The sequence below is a fragment of the Pongo abelii genome, chromosome 5 (assembly GCF_028885655.2).
Source record: "Pongo abelii isolate AG06213 chromosome 5, NHGRI_mPonAbe1-v2.0_pri, whole genome shotgun sequence".
Classification (NCBI taxonomy): domain Eukaryota; kingdom Metazoa; phylum Chordata; class Mammalia; order Primates; family Hominidae; genus Pongo; species Pongo abelii.
In genome coordinates this window covers 94,495,455-94,513,733 of record NC_071990.2, presented here as the reverse complement: position 1 = coordinate 94,513,733, position 18,279 = coordinate 94,495,455, and the positions used below count along the sequence as shown (strand labels likewise).

Genomic DNA, 18,279 nt, shown 5'->3' with positions numbered 1-18,279 from the left:
ATCACATAACCTTCTAACCCAACATTTCTTCATCTATGTAATAGAGATGATTGATAATAGTACCATTGTAGAAAAAAACTGAATAAATATTAGCCATTATATTACTATTTATTCGACAATGCAACTTTCATCAGTAGTTTCCCTACAGATGTTGCAAATAAAATCAAACTGTACTCACACTCCTAGAATTCAGTCAATGGATTCTGCTATATGCTCATATCTACTCATGTCTACACAAAACTCCTGAAAACAAACTTGATTCCAAAGTTGCAACTCGAAACAGAAATTCCACTTTACTATGCACATGACAATGCAAGGTATGCCTTTTCACAAGCCCAGCTTCCAGATGTGCTTAGCTTTTATAATACAGATCCAAATTAGTGTAGATTGTGTTCCAAGATAGACTGCATAGACAACATGATTTCACACAATTGCAGTAGGTGGCTCTTGAGAAAATCAAGCCCAAATGAAATGTATTTCTTTATGGGGTTATGCTTATAATGCAAAATGTGTTTTAGGAAAGACTAAGTCTTGATGTATTCAATTCTGCATTTGGCCCTTTTCTGTCTCAATTTCAAACCAGATCCAGGTGGGAATATCAAAAGCTAGTGCCCACCCTATGTGTACACCCTGTGTGACAGCATACAAAGATTTTTTTTTCTTGAGTGAATAAACTGGTCTTATCCAACATCTCTTCCACAATACATGCATGCATTTTTAAAAAGGGAAAACAAAACCTGACTGCAAAGCATAATTGTAAGTGGTAATACTTACATTTTCATCATATTTATGCAGTAAATAAGCCTGTCAAAAATGGGGTTTAGTTTTGTGGTGTGCCTCCCTTCTGTACTGATATAATTTATTTTGCTCCTCTGCTAATGAAGATGGCTTTAGATAGCCATGAGCATCAGTCTGAAATAAAAATTAAAAGTCAGTATATTACATTTCTCCTTCTGTTCTTTCTGCATATGACATTGTTCCATAAGCTCATTGGTGCTAGAATTATATCTCTCCTTTGGTACAATTTTCCTCTATGGTATAATGCTATGAATATTTATGGTAAAATAAAAATAATATAATAATGGGGATTTTCTAAACTTGTGCTGTATATATCTTCAAACAGAAGCTGGGAGGGCTATATCTGTTACCTCCCACTAGAGCAGATCTTTGTGTCCTGTGAAATAGCTGGCTGTCTCAAAGACCTTCACTTCCATGTGAGTTAAATGGCTTTCATACTGAAAAATTCTAAGAGAATTTTTCTCCTTCCATATATAGTTTTGACTATCATCATCTCTGAAACATTGCCAGATTTTTCTTACATTCAGTAGGCTTCAATTGATATCCTTATTCATCCTTCCTATGTCAACTACTACAATTCATTCTTTTATAGCCCCCTTAAATCTTTAGTCTCTAAAATTCCTGGGTCCAGAATGCTCTGAGCAGACTATTATCTTGCTCAGTGAAGCGGGACTGCTTCACCCTCACTCCTCCTCCATCACCTTAACTGACTGGATTTCTTTTCATTTATAAATTTAACTCAAATTGTTTTCTTTTTTTCAAATATTCTTCAAACTTTCTCATTGCAGCCTATTTCCTAAGCCAGCTATCTGCTTAGCTACACATAATGCTCCTAATTCTTTCTTTTAAAATTGCCACATATCAGTCTCCCATTTATTCTCTACAGTCATAATTCTTATCTATTATATTAATATGATTAGAATTCATTCCATTTACTATTAATGATCACCGAAAAAGTAGGGGTTTTTTCTATTAACTATTTTTAAAACTCTAAGGGTCCCACCAAATGAACATCTTGATATTTCATTGTAAAATTTGGTGGAATACTTTTAAAGCTGTAAGATATTCCCAAAATACTTCAGTTTTTGCTCTGTGTGTGTGTGTATGTGCATATGTGTGTGTGTATGTGCCTGTGTGTGTGTGTGTGTGCATGAGAGACAGAGAGAGAGAGACGGAAATGCAGAGATGGGAGAAAGAGAGAGAATGCTCTTAATATAAATATGTTTTGACAGGGTAATGTTGTGGAGAGACAGTTCTCCATGAGTCTCTTACATTTCTTCATGTCTTATAAGCAGAGGCACTGTCCAGCTTTGCTCCGGATTATTACTTCAAAAATGTTGGTATAGTTAACAGCCTAAGTAGGTAGAGATAGTGTTTTCATCTGAAGCAAAGATCTGTTCTTTTTGTTTTTTTCTTTGTTTGCTCTATTTTTCTTACTGTTCAGTATAGTAAAAACATGTTTCCCTTTGTGTAAAGATCAGATATGCTTTCTGCCCACTATAGAAGATTTGGTTTCCCTATCATGCTTTCTCTCCTGTAGGGTAACTTAATTGCATGTAAAGATGCCACCTCAACCTTTTTGTGCTGCCCTATGGAAACTGGAGCTTGAAGAACCAGTATAAATACTGATATACTGGCTATTACTACCTCTGTAAATAATAAAGCCCTTTGTTTCTTATCCAAGGCTTTATTATTATTTTTTCTTTTCTCTGAGTATCCATGAAAGAGGGACAGCGTAACTTGTTAGTTGAGAAAGATTAACACACTTTGGTTTTCCTGGGAATTTGGTGGTGAAAATGGGATGCTGACATAGGCATGTTCTCTGTTGGCAAAAAGAAAGATTAGGAAGGATTAGTCTCTGGGCCAATCAGTAGGAATACAGGGAAGTTCATATATGGTCACCTGGATAACAGTGTCCTTCACCTCATTGCCTTTTAATTAAAATTAGTTGAATAGATGGTTTCAGACAAAGCACTGGGAAGTAGGTACAAAGACAACTACCCTGCTACTTTTTATGTAAGTGGGTGAAGAGAATGCCCCTATGTGGTGATCATCCTCAGTTCTACTGCTTTGTAATAACTAGTACTGAGATTTGTCCTGGGGTTTGATAGTAGAAAGTTCTGTCACCTTTCAGACAACAGAGATGCACTGGGGAAGAATTGAGGGAAATTTATTACCACTATGTGCAGAAATCAGGCAAACCATTAAAATTTTGGCTGGTTCACTTGGGAAATGAAAGAGTGGGGCATATAATGCTTACTAAGGAGGAACAGCAACCGATGAGTGTTTTATGGCTTAGTCTCTCCTGCAGTCTAGACTGTCAACCCTAGATCCTTTCAGGGTTTCGTTGTTGCTGCTATTGTTGTTGTGTGTCCTGACTTCTATGTGGGAACTTTGGCTCTCTCAGGAAGACTTCCAAAACGAAGACAGACTGCTTGGGAAAACGACAGGTGAGGCATTAGCTAGTATTTTGGGCTCTTACTACACTGGATAGACTTTACAGTGCTAATGAAAGTGATCCACTAATTTATGGGAAAAACACTCAAATAAATCTAGACAAATTCTTGCAGGAAGCCATGCCATCTTGGAAAATTATCCTAGGACTTATGTTGAAACCACACAATCTTGATCTTAAGAAATAACATCTCTTAAGATCTTAAAAGATGTTATTTTGGTAATGGTACTGCAAATATTCTAGAGTAAGGTAGACTCTAAAGAAAAATAAAGACACCACTGTGTACATCAAATCTAAATAAGCCCAAGGAAATAAATTCCACAGCCCCAAACAGAAAACAATGTGGTAATGGCTGCTGAATCAAGGGGTCCACAAAGCTAAAATAGATGGTGTCAGTGAGAATGACTGTATATTAAAATACAAAATAGATGGTGTCAGTGAGGATGCCCTATATTAAAGTTACTGCTAATATAGGGCATTGAGTGAGCTAAAAACATTGGAAGTTCATTTGGTTGAGTTACATGCAGTCACCACTCTGCTCAAAATTGGAGATAAATATGTCATGCCCTCTGATTCTTCCTTTACCACAACCACATCCTCAGCCTCTTTATGAATAAATATGATTTGGGGATAAGTTATATGCATTCCTGTCCAAAAGAAGGACCAGAGGCCATATGCACCTGTCTCGGTATGCTAGGTAATTTGGGGGAAGGCAGGAACTCAAAACTTACATGGCTCTGTTGGGGAAACGTACCCAACTCAGCATCTTGTTGGGGTTCTGTGTGTATAAAAATGCTCTGATTCAGTTAATGGATATTTGGTCTGGGTATACAGTGGGGAAGAGCAGCTAATATGGCCTTGTGGACACCACCGTTTGGGCAAATTTAATGTATAGTTGAGGTTTTCACTATTGAATTCACTGTGTAATGATATTAATGGTTTATATGCGGATACTATACATTCTTATAATTATACCAATCAGAAAGTGCTATATAGAGAGAACGACTAATAGGACATGGAACTCATTTCCCAATTAATCTTTCTATCCTCTCCAGGATAGTCCAATAGAAAGAATACATAATCCAAGGAAAGCACATAGAAATCACAACCTTAATTAAGGTCTTAAAGGTAGCAAAGATAGTAAGACTTGCAAAATCCCAATTTAACAATCCCACATGGGCAATGCAAAAGACAATGGGAGATGGGGGCTTACAGGTTGTTGATAATTGCAAAATTTATATCCAGTCATTGCTGCTATAGCCTCAAAAGCCATTTCACAGACTGAAGACACTCGGTATGTTATGTTGAATATTGCCAACACTTTCTTTTCTGTCCCACTGGCACCCAAGGACAAAGACCAATGTGCTTTCATGCAGCAAGGCCTCCAATATACATTTGCAGTACTCTGAAAGAGGCACCTAAGCTCCCTTGCCATTTGCTACCAGGGGGTGGGCCAGAATAACATTAATGTCTCCATCTTCTTTTGTCAAAGTTTTCACTAACTAGATGATATCCTGCTGGTTAGCAAGTCAGAATTCTCAGTGTCCATGGCCCTGATTGTTGTATTATTACATTTCTACTAACAAGGGTGGCTACTGAGGTTTAATACTTCAATAAAATTTAGGGGCCTGCTAGCCAAGGAGTATTAATATTTTGGCCCTATATGAGTGCATACTAACACTCTCAATCCTACTGGCTGTCAAGAAAAAGAAATAAAACCTACTGTGTATTTGCCACATCATCTCCAAAAAGAGATACAGCAATTTATTGAACTCTTTGGATACTAGAGATAGTACATGCCTCAGGTAGCATTCTACTTGGAAAGTGGTACTAACTAGTCCACAGATAAGCATCCATCGAGTGGGGCCCAGACGAAAAGGATATGTTTAAAATTGCCCAGTGAGCTTTGCATGTTTTCTACACAAATGATCTCTTTGAACTATAATTCTCTGCGGCTAATGATTTTGATGATTGGAGTGTTTGGAAAAGTGAAGCACCCCTATACCCGTAGGAGTCCCTTGGGTTTTAGATTCATTGGCTTGGTGGCACAGGCGCCAAGTACACTCCTTTTGAAAAGCAGCACTTAGCTTGGCATGAGACACTAGTCAAAACTAAATACCTGATCCATGAAGGAAGGGTTCGACAAGCCTTATTTGTCAGATGAAAGTAATACATTCAAGAATGCTATTGGTTTGGACCCATTGGCATCTTTGCCTTTCGTTTTCAAAAGAGGTTACTATCTCTTTGAGGAAGTCTTTATCCTTCACTCTGCCAACTGAAGCAAAGTGCTGTCATAATGGGGTCCTTGCTTCACAGAGGTTGCCCTAAATGCCTGGGCCTGATTCACTGAAGGCTCATCTCAGCAGGAACCTGATGGTGTCCACTGGACTGCTACAGCTGTTTGCAATACCAACTATTCAAACTGATCATGGACATTGTTCTTCAATTCAGTAGGATAATATTCCCTTTGATGAACTTTATTTTATGTTTGCTGTCTCTTGAGCTTTTGCTAATTGTCTAAACTACTTATTCTCCTACCTGGTAAACTGTAGACTGACAGACTTGAGAAGCCTCTCTTTAGGACCACAAACTGTGGTAACAAATCACCCTGCTGATTGAACCATCTGGGTCACTCATAGAGATATGCATAATGAGGATTTGTTCCCTGATGAAACCAGGTGAAGTCAGTCTACTAATTGAGCCTGCATTGCTCAGATTTCCACCATTGCTGTCTAGATCCATTCTCATACAAGACATGGCAACACATTCATTATTATAGATCAAGCAAAGTAAAAGACCCTAAGTTTATGATGCACAGTCTATCGCTGTATACCAGGCATATAAATCTTGCCAGAAGTTAATGTGTTTGTTTCATGGTGGGAGAGACCACATCACACTGGGCATTCCACTCCCCTGCTATGGCACATTAACTCGACCAGAATGTTGTCTTCTCTCAAGGGTATCAGCAGGGCCTCATAGCTGGTGATTTTTTTTTTTTTCAGATTATAATGCTCATTCCATGCCTGATCAGCCAAGTCCACACACAACAGTGGCTCTTGTAACTGGTCTATGTCATATTTTCAGATGTCTTGACAATTTAGAGACTGATGCTAGCACTTTTTTTTGTCAAAAATGTACACAACAATGGGCTAATATTCAAGTTATACAATGGACTTCCTACATTCCCTAACATTCACAGGACTCTGGTATTGGAGAACATTGGAATAACCTTCTCAAAAATCAACTCAAAAAGATTTCTGACTATACCTTCCTCAACTCTTCCTTATCCACACACTTCAATAAAGCAGTTTGGCTACTGAGTGTAGCTCTACCTAGAAACATCATTCCTTTTCAGTTACTTCCTCCATAATGATCAGTATGAAAAATATAAGAGGTCATGTAATCATATTTTGAAAGTTTGAGATTCTGCTCTGATTGTTACTGGGCATGATACTTGTTACTTTCTCCCAAGAGCAATCCCAAGCTGGACTGATTTGTATGCACTTTGTGTGGTTCCCTGGGCAAAAGGAGGCCTAAGGGATTCAAACTTAATTCTTATTCAACCACCTAGATTCTTTATGAAGATTAAAATAGGACACAGATCTTTTATAGTGGCAGAGAAACAGTAACAACTTTGGCACCTAGAGCAGGAAAATCTTAGACCCCAGAAGCCATGGATGAGGTAGTGACATTAATAATTACTTTTTTTTCTCTCTGAGTACCCCTGGAGCCTTCCCCAAGAAAAATTACCTTGAGTGGCTCTCCTAAACTGTAACACACACTTAAATTTAATTGATTTCTGTGTCTGCAATGCCCCTTGGTAATCTTCCACTAGGCAGCCCTGATGACAAATTAATTGCCATTTCTTTTATCCTTACCAAAAAATCTATCAAAAGAGTAAGTGATGGCCCTAGTCCCTATACTTTCCAGCAAATTTTCTGTCAATAATTCTAGTTATCTGCTTCACCCCATTCCCACTGTAATAGCTTAGTCATTTTGTGGAGCACAGAAAGCCATCTGGATGATAGTGAGAAAATACAGAACTGAGTAGACCAACTGCCTATGATCTTACCTTCAAAAACATTAAAGATATCCAGTTATTCAAACCGAATTGAGAAACCAAGCAGTGCCAGCTGGCCAGGAGGCAATATTAGAGCAATGTCAACCTGTCTCCTAGATGATGTAGATCCCACTTTGATGGTCTGAATAACTGTAAACAGTACTTTATTTTTAGGGGTGCCACATGTACTCTTGGGACTGTATTTCTTTTGTAAAAGCCAAGCATTCCGTTTGTCTCTCCTCCCAAAATGGTGATTGTCATCTTAAAAGTGGCCATAGCATACCTTCAAGCGTTTAAAGAAACACCCCAGTAGATCACATAGCCCTTAAATGACTGCCCTCTCTCTACAAAATGAGCTATACTTGGTTACTTAGGGATGCTTCCCAGGAAAGCTGACTTGCTATTTATACCCACCCTGTAGGCAGGTTTTCCTGCAATAGGAATCACCTAATTTAAAAAGGTAATATAAAATTTGTCTTTGATATTAGTTAAAGTGATCAAAGGCACCACCTTGGTCCTGGGATGTATTTGGTTTAGTCTTAACTCAGTGAGCATGCCTGCTATTGATAATTTTTGCCCTAGATTTTCTCTTTGCAGGCCAAAGTAGAGTTTTCTTATTCTCTAACACATCCTGTTGTACCCGGATTAGTGCCTTGGGCCAAGTAGGAAGGTCAATATGGAAAGTTAAGGAGAGTGACACCTGGATTTCTAAAGTAGATCAAATGGTTTATGAGATTTGGTCAGCTGGTTGAGTCTGGGACCCTGAGGAGCACAGTTGATGTTAATACTACACATTGCTTCATAATGCTGCTCAGATTCCTAATGATAGTAACCTTAATTAAATGCTATATGAGAAAAAAATGAACACGTTTAGTTCCAACCTCTATCAGTCACATTAATTAGTGTGGCTGTCAGACTGGTGTACTCATAGAAAAATTTGCTGAAAGTCAAGATAGCATTGAGTAAAGAAGACAATATTGCCAAAAAACAATTCTGTATGTGTCTCACATGTGTCGGCACACCTAGAGAACAGAGGTAATAATAGCCATTGTTCTGGAGTATCATTTCAAGGGAGCTTGTACACCAAAAGACATGGAAGGTAATGATAATCTCCCCCTACAAAGTAAAAGACAGGTTTTGTTTATTGTTCAGTATGACAAAGATAGCGTTTCTTGGGGAGGGCAAAGATCTGGCAGATTACTGCCCATCATTAAAGATTTGATTTCCTTAAGTTCAGACTTCCTCCCCTATAATGTAAAACCACTGTGTGTTTGCAGGCACTCAGCTCACTTAGCTTTATCCTGTGGAGCACAAAAATAAATGCTGATATTCTGACTACTGCTATTGCTATTAGTAATAAGGTCTGTTGTTTCTGGCCCAGAAATCTCATGTCTTTTGCCACCACACATAAAACTGTGGCAAGCTAAGTTGTCACGTGCATAGGGTAAAATCTCAGACCCTTCTAAGTTCTTGACAAGTATAATATTACTAATGTCTGCTAATTATGATTTCAGTTACTTTGTAAAGAGTGAAAAAAATTTAGTCTAAAGATCTTATAGCTATCATTTCCAATTGATGCTGACTTTAAAATTATTAAGTGAGCAAATTAATGTGATTATATAGTAAATAATTCAGTACTGTCCTTAAGAAAGATTCTGGTTCCCACTAAGGACATTTATTTTAATATTTTAGAGAAACTGATATAAGGTATAGAAAATTCCTCATGACAAAAATTGTTCTTTGACATCTGTGGATAGTTTACAAATCTATGGAATATTTAATTGAGAGCCCTCACTCTAATGGTGTGTATATTTATAGGGTACATGAGATATTTTGGTATAGAAATGCAATGAGTAATAATCACATGGTGGCAAATTGGGTATCTATTACCTCAAGCATTTATCCTTTGTGTTACAATCTAAGTATACTCTTTAACTTATTTTAAAATACACAATTAAATTATAATTGCCATGTTGTGCTATCAAAAACTAGGTCCTATTTATTCTTTAACTATTTTTTGTACCCATGAACCCATTCCCATATCCCCACCACCACGCCATCACCCTTTTCAGCTTCTTGTAACCATATTTCTGTTCTCTATATCCATGAGTTCAATTGCTTTCAGTTTTAGATCCCACAAACAGGTGGGATCTGTACCTGACTTAATTCACTTAATGAATATAATGAACTCCAGTTCCATCCGTGTTATTGTCAATGACGTGATCTCATTCTTTTTTATGACTGGATAGTACTCCACTGTGCAAAAGTACCACATTTTCTTTCTTCATTCATCTGTTGAGGGATACTTAGCTTCCTTCTAAGTTTTGGCTGTTGTGAACAGTGCTGCAACAAACCTAAGAGTGCAGATATCTCTTTGATATAATGATATCCTCTCCTTTGTGTCTATACCCAGTAGTGAGATGGCTAGATCATATGGCAGCTCTATTTTTAGCTTTTTGAGGAACCTCAAAAACTGTTCTCTGTAGTGGTTGTTCTAATTTACATTCTCACCAACAATGTAGGATGGTTCCCTTTTCTCCATATCCCCTTCAGCATTTGTTATTGCCTGTCTTCTGGATATAAGCCATTTAACTGGGGTGAGATGCTATTTCATTGTAGTTTTGATTTGCATTTCACTGATGGTCAATGATGTTAAGCACCTTTTCATATGCCTATTTGCCATTTGTATATCTTCTTTCAAGAATGTCTATTCAAATATTTTGCCAGTTTTTTTTCCACTGGATTATTAGATTTTTTCCTATAGAGCTATCTGAGCTCCTTATACATTCTGGTTATTAATCCCTTGTCAGATGCATAGTTTGCAAAAATTTTCTCCCTTTCTGTGGATTATCTCTTCACTTTTTTGACTGTTTCTTTTGCTGTGCAGTAGCTTTTTAACTTGATATAATCCTATTTGTCCATTTTTGCTTTGGTTTCCTGTGCTTATGGGGTATTACTGAAGACATCTTTGCCCAGACCAAGGTCCTGAAGAGTTTCCCCAAGGTTTTCTTGTAGCAGTTTCATAGTTTGATATCTTACATTTAAATGTTTAATCCATTTTGATTTGATTATTGTATATGGTGAGAGATAAGGATCTACTTCATTCTTCTGCATATGCATGTACAGCTTTCCTCATAGCATTCATTGAAGACACTGTCTTTTCCCCAATATATATTCTTGAACCTTTGTCAAAATGAGTGCAGTGTAGGTGTGTGGATTTGTTTCTGAGTTCTCTATTTTGTTTCATCGGTCTCTGTCTGTTTTTATGCCAGAACCATGCTGTTTTCATTACTGTAGCTCTGTAGTATAATTTGAAGTCAGGTAATGTGATTCTTCCAGTTATGATTTTTTTTTTTTTTTTTTTTTTGCACAGGATATCTTTCATTATTCTGGGTTTTTGGGAGTTTCATATAAAATTTAGGATTGTTTTTCTATTTCTGTGAATAATGTCATTGATATTTTGATAGGGATTGCATTGAATATGTACTTTGCTTTAGGTGGTATGGAATTTATAACAATATTGCTTCTTCCAATTCATAAACCTGGAATATCTTTCCATTTTGGAGGTCCTCTTCAATTCGTTTTATCAGTGTTTTATAGTTTTCATTGTAGAAATCTTTCACTTTGGTCAAGTTAATTATGAGGTATTTAATTTTATTTGTGGCTCCTGTAAATGGGCTTACTTCCTTATTTCTTTTTCAGACAATTCACTCTTGGCATATAGAAATGTTACCGGATTTTGTATGTTGATTCTGATCCTACCACCTTACTGAATTTGTTTATCAGTTTGAATAGTTTTTGCTGCAGTCTTTAGGTTTTTCCAAATATAAGATTGTATCACCTGCAGACAAGGATAATTCAACTTCTCCTTTTCCAATTTGGATGCCATTTATTTCCTTCCCTTGTCAGATTCCTCTAGCTAGGATTTCTAGTACTATGTCAAATAACAATGGTGAAAGTGAGCATTTTTGTCATGTCCCAGATCTTAAAGGAAAGGCTTTCAGTTTTTCACCATTCAGTAAGATACTAGGTGTGGGTTTGTCACATACGATTTTTATGATATTGAGGTGAGTTCCTTGTATACCCAGTTTTTGAGGGTTTTTATAATGAAGAAATGTTAAATTAATCAAATGCTTTTTGGCATCAATTGAAATGATCATGTGGTTTTTCTTCTTCATTTTGTTGATTTGAAGTATCACACTGATTGATTTGCATAAGTTGAACTGTTCTTGCGTCTCTGGAATAAATCCTAGTTGATCATAATGATTTTTTTTAATGTATTGTTTAATGTTGTTTATTAGTATTTCGTTTGGAATTTTTGCATCAATATTCATCTGAGATATTGACCTATGGTTTTCTTTTTATGATGTGTCTTTGTCTGGTTTTGGTGTCAAGGTAATACTGGTCTCATAGAATGAGTTTAGAAGTGTTCCCTCCTCCTCTATTTATTGGAATAGTTTGAGTAGAGTCAGCGTTAGTTCCTCTTTACATGTTTGGTAGAATGCAGCAGTGAAGCCATCAGGTCCTTTTTCTTTACTGGGAGACTTTTTATTATGGCTTCAATATCATTATTTATTATTGGTCTCTTCGGGTTGTGGATTTGTTCATGGTTCAATTTCCTCTAAATTTCCCAATTTTTTGGCATATAGGTGCTCATAGTAGCCACTAATGATCCTTTGACTACCTGCAGTGTCATTTGTAATGTCTCCTTTTTCATCTCTGATTTTATTTATTTGGGTTTTCTCTTTTTTTCTTCGTTAATCTGGCTAAAGGTTTGTCAATTTATCTTTTTAAAAAATCAATATTATTTTGTTAATCTTTTTTATTGTTATCTTCATTTCAAATTCATTGATTTCTTCTCCAATGTTTATTATTTATTTTATTCTACTAATTTTGGGTTTTGTTGCTCTTGATTTTTTAATTCTTTAAAATCCATCATTAGGTTATTTATTTGATTTTTTTCTACTTTTTGATGTAGATACTTATAGCTATAAATTTACCCCTGAGTGCTTCTTTCACTGGAATCTCATAGGTTTTGGTATGTTCTGTTTTCATTATTATTTGTTTCAGAATTGTTTTCAATTTCTTTCTTAATTTTCTCATTGATTCACTGGTCATTTAGGAGCATATTGTTTAATTTTCTTGTCTTTGTATAGTTTAGAAAACTTCTCTTTTTATTGATTTCCAGTTTTATTTTCTTGTGGCCTGGGAAAATGCTTGACATTATTTCACCTTTTTTCAATGTTTTAATACTTGTTTTTTGACATAACATGTGGTCTGGTCTATCTTTGAGAATGATTCATGTGCTGAGAATAAATTTTGCAGACTTTGGATGGAATGTTCTGTAAATATCTTTTAAGTCAATTTTTTCCTGTAGTACAAATTAAATTCAATGTTTCTTTGTTGATATTCTGTCTGGGAGATTTGTCCAATGCTGAAAGTGGGATATTGAAGCCTCCAGCTACTATTGTATTGGAGTCTATCTCTCTCTTTAGCTCCAGTAATATTTGCTTTATATATATATGGGTGCTCCAGTGTTGGGAGCATATATATTTACGATCATTATTCCTCTTGCTCAACTGACTCCTTTATCATTATATAATGACCTTCTTTGTCTTTTCTTATAGTTTTTGTCTTGAATTCTATTTTGTCTGATATATGTGTAGCTAATCCTGCTTTGTTTTGGTTTCTATTGGCATTGAATATCTCTTTTCCTCCCTTTATTTTCAGTCTGTGTGTAGGCTTTTCATATGTGAAGTGTATTTCTTGTAGGCAACATATCGTTAGGTCTTCTTTTTTTATCCATTCAGCCACTCTATGTCTTTTGATTGGAGAGTTTAGTCCATTTACATTCAATGTTACTGTGATGATGAGTAGAGACTTACTCCTGCTATGTTGTTATTTATATTCTATTTGTTTTGTGTTCTTATTTCCTTCCTTCTTGTCTTCCTTTTAGTGAATGTTATTTTCTCTAGTGGTATGCTTTAATACCTTGTATTTTATATTTTGTGAATCCATTGTATGTTTTTCAATTTGAGTTTTCCATGAGGCTTGCAAATGCTATTTTACAACCTCTTATTTTACACTGGTAACAACTTAACAATGATTGCATAAACAAACAGGCAAACATGCAAAAGAAAACTAATACAAACTCTACACCTTAACTTTGTCCTCTAACTTTTTAGCTTTCTGTTTTTTCTCTTTATGTCTTATTGAATTATGTCTTAAAAAGTTGTTGTACTTATAAAATTTGATTGATTCATCATTTAGTCTTTCTACTTAAGATTAGTGTATCCACCAGGATTATAGTGTTATAATATTCTGGTTTTTCTGTATGCTTACTATTGCCAGCAAATTTTACATCTTCAGATGATTTCATCTTGCTCATTAACATTAGTTTCTTTCAGACTGAAGAATTCCCTGTAGCTTTTCTTGTAGGACAGGTCTTGTGTTGATGAAATCCCTCAGGTTTGATTTGTCTGGGAAGGTCTTTATTTCTCCTTCATGTTTAAAGGATATTTCCCCAGATATGCTATTCTAGGGTAAAAGTTTTTGTTTATTTATTTGTTTTAACTCAGTACATTAAATATGTCATGCCACTCTCTTCTGGTCTGTAAAGTTTCTACTGAAAAGTCTGATGCCAGATGTATTGGAGCTCCATTGTATGTTATTTGTTTCTTTTTTGTTGCTGCTTTTAAGACCCTTTCTTCATGCTTGACCTTCAGGAGATTGATTTTTAAATGCCTTGAGGTAGTCTTCTTTGGGTAAAATCTGGTTGGTGTTCTAAAACCTTCTTGTATTTGAATGTTGATATCTTTCTCTAGGTTTGGGAAGTTTTCTGATGATATTATTGTTTTCTTTTTTTTACTTTTGTTGCTCTTTTATTGTCAAATGAGGTAAAATATGCAAAGAATATATAATTTTGAAATGTCATTTGAAAATTTGAGAAATACGTCTTCTGGCTTTTAAGCTTTAGAATGAAATAGAAAGTTACATTGTACAATTGTTATGAATGTGTGTTTTTTAAGAATGCAATTATCAAGAGTTTCAGACTACAGACATAACAGACTTTCTTAAAAAAGATATTATTCTTTTGAATAAACTTTCTACCTCTATCACATTCTCCACCTCCTCTTTAAGGCCAATAAGTTTTAGATTTGCTCTTTTGAGGCTATTTTCTAGATGTCGTAGGCCTTCTTCATTGCTTTTTGTTCTTTTTTCTTTTGTCTATTCTGATTGTGTCTTAAATAGCCTGTCTTTAAGCTCATTAATTCTTTCTTCTGCTATTGAGAGGCTCTGACAACTGACATTCTTCAATATGTCAACTGCATTTTTCAACTCTAGAATTTCTACTTCTTTTTAATTATTTCAATTTATTTGTTAAATTTATCTGATAGAATTGTGAATTCCTTCTCTGCGTTATGTTGAACTTCTTTGATTTTCCTTAAAACAGCTATTTTAAATCCTCTGAATGGTCACATATCTCTGTGACCTCCAGAAGTTCAGAAAAATCCTGTTTCTCCAGAATTGACCCTGGTACCTTAATTTGTTCATTTGGTGTGGTCATATTCTCCTGGGTGGTCTTGTTGCTTGCAGATGTTTGTTGGTGTCTGGCCATTAAAGAGTTAGATATTTATGTAGTTTTTGCAATCTAGGCTTGTTTGTGCTTGTCCTTCTTGGGAAGATTTTCCAAGTATTTGAAAGGATTTGGTCCCCAAGTACAACAATGCTGTGGTTCCTGCAGACTAGTAGAGGTACTTCCTTGATAGTTTTTGGATAAGATTTAGAAGAATTCTCTGGATTACCAGGCAGAGACTCTTGCTCTCTTAACTTACGTTCTCCCAAACAAAGTCTGTGTGTGTGTGTGGTGAGCCACCTGAAACTGGGTTGTGGTGATGCAAGCACCTCTGTGTTCACCACCACTGAGACTAGACTGGGTCAGACCCAAAGCCAACACAGCACTCGATCTCACCGAAGTCCCACTGTAAACTCTACCTGACTACCACCCATGTTCAGTCAAGAATCTAGGGCTCTGCAATTGGCAAGTGGTGAAGCCAGCCTCATTTCTGTCCTTCCCTTCTGGGCAGTGAGTTTCCCCAGGTCCCAGGTGGGTCCAGAGATTCTGTCTGGGAGCCAGGGTTTGAAGTCAAAAATCTTAGAAATTTACCTAATGTTCTATTCTACTGCAGCTAAGCTGACACTCAAACCACAATACAAAGTCTATCTTGCTCTTCCTTCCCCTTTCCATAGGCAGAGGAGCCTTTCTCTGTGGCCACTGCCAACACTGGGCCATAGGCAATTCTGCCAGGTCACTGCTGATGCTCACTTAAAGCCCCAAGGGCTCTTCAGTCAGCTTGTGGTGAATGCTACCAGGCCTGGGACTTAGGCTTCTGGCCCAGGGAAGGTTCACAAACCTGACTGAGAGTCTAAGTCTGGACTTAGGGACCCCAAGAGGCTGCTTGTTGCTCTATCCCACTGTGGCTAAGGTGCAAGACAAGACCCCTTGACTTTTCCCTCTGCTTTTATCAAACAGAAGGAGTCTTTCACTGTAGCCACAACAGCTAGGAATGTGGTGTGTCCCACCTGAAGCCAACATGTCTCACAGCCCAAGGCCCATTGTGTACTACCTGGGTATCCCTGCTGGTTGTTCAGGACCTACTGATTAAAGGGCTCTTTAATCAGTAGGTGATGAATCCCCCCAGGACTGGGTCCTACTCTTCAAGGCAGTAGATTTTCTTTTGGTTTGGGGTGTGTCTAGAAATGTTGTCTGGGATCTAGAGTCTGGAATGGGGACCTCACAACTCTGCCCAGTGCCCTATTCTACTGTGGCTGAGCTGGTATGCAAGATGCAAGGCAAAGTCCTCTCTACTCTTTACTGTCCTCTCCTCAAGCAGAAGGAAAAGGTCACTTTCGTTGCTGTCAATTGTGCTGCCTGGATTTGGGGAAAAGGTGTCACAAGTATTCCTTTGGCTGCCCCAGCTGTTGTTTTACTAGATCATGTGCCACCCTAGTCCTCTGGCTCTGAGCCCAACCCAGAACCATGAGTTGCCTAGGAATTGCAGTCCTTGTTTCCTACACTGCCTTTCTGGTTTACCTAGGACACCAGAGAACTTTGGCCTCCATTCACAAGGCTTGCCAATACACTCAAGTTTCAGCCACTAGAATGGGGAATTCCCCTCTGTCTAGGGTCAGTCTAGGGCTCCCTTCATGCCTGGGAACTGGCTAAGCCCAGCATGTCTTTTCTCTCTGCTGTGACAGGGCAGTGTGAAGTTCAGTGTAGTCCCCCAATCACTGCTCTCTTTCTCACTAAAGGAGACAGGCTCTTTTTCCCCCACAGGACCATGCAAGGAGATGGGGGAGGCATGATGTTGGCAACTTAAGACTGTCTCTCCTATCCTCTTCAATGCCTCTCTCAGCAATGTCAAGTTAAAACAAAGTACTGTGATGACCTACCTGATTTTTAGTTCTTGTGACTGTACTGTTTAGATAGCTGTTAAAATTTTGTGTTCCTACAGGGAGATAAAGGTTGTAAGCTTCTGTTCCACCATCTTGCTCCACTGCCAATGGCTATTACTGAAAAGTAAAAAGATAAGTATAGTGAGAATGTGGAGAAAAGGAAACTCATATATTATTGAGAGGAATATAGACTAGTAAAAACATTGTGCAAAACAGTATGGAGGTTTCTCAACAAAATAAAAGTAGAAATACCATATGACCCAGCAATTCCACTTCTGTGCATATACTCAGAGGAAATAAAATCACTATCTGAAAGAGATCTCTGCATGCTCATGTTTCTTGCAGCATTGTTTACAATAGCCAAGATACGATAATGACCTAAGTGTCCGTCAATTAATGAATGAAGACATTTTAGTGTGTGTGTGTATGTACAAAATATATACATACAATGAAATATTACTCAGCATTAAAAGAGAAAGAAATTCTGTCATTTGCAACAACATGGATGAACCTGGAAGACATTATGCTAAGTGAAATAAGTTAGACACAGAAAAACAAATACTGCGTGATTTCACTTATATGTGGAATCTAAAATAGTTGAACTTATAAAAACAGAGTAGAAGGTTGGGTACCAGGGATTCAGGTGGGGGAAATGGGAATATATTGGGGATATATAATTGCAAAATGGTGATTGAGGTGGGGGAAATGGGGATATATAATGGGGATATATAATTACAAAAAGTATACATTTGCAATGATAAGATAAACGATTTCTGGATCCTAATGTACAGCATGATGACTAAGGTTAATACTAATGTATACTTGAAATGCACTAAATCATAAGTAGATGGATATGTTAATTAGCTTGATTGTGGAAATCATTTGATAATGTATATGTATATCAAAACATTACATTGTTATATACATATATAAAATATTTGTCAAGTATATCTTAGTAAAGCTTAGAAAAATGAGTTGTGTGGGGTAAAAATTAACTTGGGGAAAATATTTAAAATTTTCTTCTTTGCTAGTATTAAGAAAAAGTACTAAGGGTAGGGAAAGGTTACTAGTTTGCTATCACTCAATCCCTGCTGAGCAGAGTAGAACAGGAATAAAAAAAGGAAGTCAGCTCCATAATCCCAGCTGCAGGCTGATGAATCAGTCAGTGATTAATTGTTGCTACTAGTAATTGAAATAATCATATTTCAGAGAGAAAAAAACATTTGGTCTCTAAAATATATTTGCTTAAAAAATGTATTGCTGCGATATTATTGAACTTTTAAAAAGGAGGTATAAAGATCTTCATGCAAAACTAAAAGGGATGTGATTACCAAAATCACTCTAACATCTGGTATTAGGTCTTAAAAACTCTCCTCTGACTATCAAAATCAGTAGTTCCCTTTGTACCAGCCCTCTTATTTTCTTATGGACTTTTCTTTTAAAACAGAGTTTGCTTTATAGAGAACACAGCATAACGTAGAATGCAAACTAACAACAATAAAAATGACAA

The 18,279-nt window shown here is 36.7% G+C and overlaps 2 long non-coding RNA genes across 3 annotated transcripts in view; one reads left to right on the top strand and one right to left on the bottom strand.

The window, feature by feature from the left end:
* Positions 1 to 18,279, bottom strand: part of LOC129054385 (uncharacterized) — an 83,213-nt gene that overhangs the window by 5,045 nt on the left and 59,889 nt on the right. Inside the window, exon 7 of one of the 2 annotated variants that reach the window (XR_008519067.2) lies at positions 775 to 16,886. This is a non-coding gene — a long non-coding RNA (uncharacterized LOC129054385). Of the gene's footprint in view, positions 1 to 774; positions 16,887 to 18,279 lie in introns of those variants that run through there. The other variant, XR_008519086.2, reaches the window with a different exon arrangement.
* LOC129054386 (uncharacterized) overlaps positions 5,601 to 18,279 on the top strand; it is a 27,031-nt gene continuing 14,352 nt past the window's right edge. Inside the window, exon 1 of the long non-coding RNA XR_008519069.1 lies at positions 5,601 to 5,703. This is a non-coding gene — a long non-coding RNA (uncharacterized LOC129054386). The remainder of the gene's footprint in view (positions 5,704 to 18,279) is intronic.